Raw genomic sequence first — 3843 nt, 5'->3', positions numbered from 1 at the left:
TCAAACACACACTAGAAAGCTATAAGCTATAAATGACTTGTTGGTTATTCACACTTGCTCCAAAAATCCAACTAGATTTTGCTTGGAAAAGGAAAGGCTTATATAGCTTGAATGGATGGGAGATGGTTTCTCTCATCATGGGAGAAGGTCTTATCTCTTCAGGTTGTTCCATCCTAATAGGGGAAAGGAGCCCAAACTAATTTCCTCGACTCTATCTAGCCCAACTATCTACTATATTTCTGTTACAAAATTTCTAGACATGGAAGCCTCGGCTCCTTATTTAAAGAACCTTTCAAAAGAGGATGGGCGTGACTGGAAAAGGGATCAGTCAATCTGATCAGCATGAGGGTTAGTTTTAACCTCTATAAATTAGGGCGAGGAGAAAACTGGTCAATGGCGTTGGTCTTGTAAACTGAGATAGAATGAAGATTCTTGGGAAATGATGCAAAGGGGAATTATTCTGCTCATGAAGAGGGACATACTTGGAGTTTCTTCATGATGGGAAAGCATGTCGGGTACACTGTAGAGGTCCTTTGGGATCATAGACAGGGAGTACAGGAACAATGACAAAATGCTGTGTAACAGATTCCCCCTAAAGTGTGAAGGATGAACTAGAGTGAGGGGTGAAATGCTTTATAAGTGGAAGTAGGGAATCAGAGTCCATCATCGGAAACTTGCAAGCAAGAATAGATACATATACATCACTGAAAACTCTGAATAATAATACATGAATCGTGGTATGGACGCATCCATCCAGAGAATGATCATGTAAATGGATCCAAGGCATGGGCGCAGCCATCCAACAGAAAGGATCATAATGAAACCAAGGTATGGTCGCAACCACCCAATAATGAGAAGGATCACATATAACAACTCATGGTATGGTCGTAGCCATCCATCTAAAAGAGACATGTATATCAACATGACCATGTCACATCGCCTTGCAACCTGGACTTGTGTAATCTTAGCCCAGGGTCTTGCGCTCCAAATGACCCGATCAAAGTACAAATCCTAACATGTGAATGAATATGTTGAAGTTGAACATGTTGGGAAGTCACTTGTTTACCGGTCAATGATGTGAACTGTTAACAAGCACAAGAGAGACCACCAATAATGAAAATGGCTCTCAAGGTATTGGCAACACAGTTCACGGAATGTGAATAAAGGAACTGATGTCAAACACCCGTGAAATCACCCGATCGAAAGCCAATGATGTGAACTTATCATCGAGTGTGAAGAACTTGCCATTAGGGCATGCAAGCTCTAAGGTACTGGAAGGGAGTCTCTCGGCCAGCTTCCTAGATAATGAGCTGAAGTCGACAGGAAGCAACCGTTTCGAAGGAGGGCCATGATGTATCCCACATCATCGACACGAGAAAAAGGGATGAAAATGATTTCAGATGATACAGAGAATTAGGAGTAAGTGTAACTATAGAAGGACTAACTCTTGAACATATTGGTGACATGATTCTGGATTTTGGCAGTTCTTGGATCCATAGGATCGGTGGTCATGATGATGTGGAAAAGATCAAATGGAAGGCAAAAATGAGTGGCCCAACCCGGGAAGGTCAAATGAAAAGGAGGATATCCCACCCCGACACGAAGTAGAAAGTGTCATGTTCAAGAGTGACCTTCCGACACGACTGACCGAATTTCCAAATTTTCCCCCACCATTTCTGGCAAGTACCCAAATTATTTTTTATCGCAAGATTGAAGGGGATAGCATATGTTTGCATTGTAAGTTCATCCTTCAGACAAATCCAACCTAGTAAGTTTAATGAGCCCTAGCAAGGAGAATCTCACGTTCGTCATGGCGATGAATCCAATGTCATTTAATGTTTTAACGATTCTGACAAAAGAGAAAATCAATATATTTTTCATGTTTAGAGAGTTTAAAAAAGACATGAAAAAGAAAACTCCACATGGTCCCTTTTCGTACATTTGTGTCTTTCGAGCCTGTAAAGGTAGAAAACGATGCTTGAGAGAACCGCTTGACCATTTCAGTCAAGGAGTACCTTTTTCGTAAATAGTGCATCCCAGACTGAAAAAGGGGTAAAGGTGTACTGGGTGCATGACATTTCGCAGCCTTTAATGAGTTCAAAACGACAAGATCTCGGCAATATTTTCATGTTTAAAGAGTTTGAAAAGAGATTGAAAGCAGACCCCCCATTTTATTCTCTTTTACGAGTCAAAAAGGGAAAAATACTTTGTGATCTTTTCATTTTAGATTTACGAGTCAAGAAAAGAGCTGAAACACAACTCTAGTACCATCATCGACAATCCATGACCTGTCGTTGCACAAGAAAGGTAAAGGAATTATCCAATTTTGAGGAAAATAGGTCAAAAATACTAAAAAACCCCTAATATTTCATGAAAAAAAATGAATAAAATGGGAAAAAAGTAATTATTTTTTACCATTTACCATCTTACCTTTGTGTGAAGAGCTTTTTGCTCACTTTTTCCCTAATTATTTTGGAGCAGATTGCAGGACATCCGTGAGGTCGTTCGCCGAGCCATCAATTGTAGGTAAGAGTCGAGACCTTAAGCTCCATTTTCATACTAATTTTTCCTGTTTTTATCCATTTTTTTGAGTTTCATGGGGAGATTTTGTCAAAAAAAAAAATTCCCTTGGTCAGGGCGATTTCCGGGCATGGAATCACCGATTGGGGGTGGGTAAAAATGCAAACCGCGTCGTTGGTGCCACTATTTTTAAAACAGTCACGCCAGTGCCGTGAGCAAAATTTTCATGTTCGTTGCTCAATTCAGCTATTTGAAACCAAATTTTTCCAACCAAGGATGATCATTGACTTGATTACATGGTTTTTGCAAGAATAAATCGTGAAAAATGGTAGATTAGAAAGAACATGAGCATGAGGATATTGATACTCAAGAAATAGCTGATCCAAATTGCTTGGAGGCTTTGAGGAATTGTGGGCTCCTCAAATTATTTCTTACACCAGGTATACATGCCCAACCTGAGTTGCTATGGTACCTGATTAGTCTCTGGTGAGCACCAGTATTATAGCAATAATGTTGTAACTCCTGAGGCTTCCTACTTTACTTTTATCAGCCCAGTAGTTCGTAACAAACTTGGAAGCGACGATGTTGTATGCACAAGTACTAGTTCTTACTATAGACTGTCACTTGTTCAGCTGGCGCAAGATCACTAGGATCTCAAGCCAACTTCTATGATCTCCAGAAGAAGCTTTATGTGTGATTAAAGAAAGGAGATCTCACTCTACAGAGGCTACTTTATTTGCAGAAAGGAAAAGAAGACTGAAATGTAAAGTAATCCTAGCAAACCCTAATTAACCAACTAACCCTAATTTTGCATAAAGAGAGATGAAAAACCATAAAATGCATGCCATTACCTATTTAGGAAGTAAAAAACATCTATTCAAGCTATTTCTAGGAGGAAATGAGAAAAAAACATTTTTTTGGATTTTTATATATTTTATGTGAAATTGTCATGCATGTAATTTATTTGTTTGTGGAGGTGGCAGCGATTAGGTGGAGATGGAGTGTGACTCTGGAGTTTTCAAAGGTGTAGGAAGGTTTGGAGGGGTCCTAGGAGGCTTCTAGTAACCTTCTAAAGGCTTTCCCTGCAATCGGACTTCAAAAAGTCACCTACAGGAATTTCTACATGAGGCTGTAGGGGATCTACAGAGGATGCCGAGAGCTGTTTTAGAGGTTTTGAAGGTGGGAAAATGGTTGGAAAGGGTAGCTGAAGGCTAGAAGGATGTGTTAAGGTGTCTAAGGTTCATCAAGGAGGATTAGGGAAGGGAATGATGGTTGGACTTGTTCAAGGGACGAGAGGAAATTTTATGAGAAAAGTGCAGAAAA

The sequence above is a fragment of the Pinus tabuliformis genome, chromosome Q (genome assembly GCF_031772625.1).
Source record: "Pinus tabuliformis cultivar Carrire ecotype Pingquan chromosome Q, CPIR1, whole genome shotgun sequence".
In the NCBI taxonomy this organism is placed as follows: Eukaryota; Viridiplantae; Streptophyta; class Pinopsida; order Pinales; family Pinaceae; genus Pinus; species Pinus tabuliformis.
Note: the sequence above shows the minus strand (reverse complement) of the source record.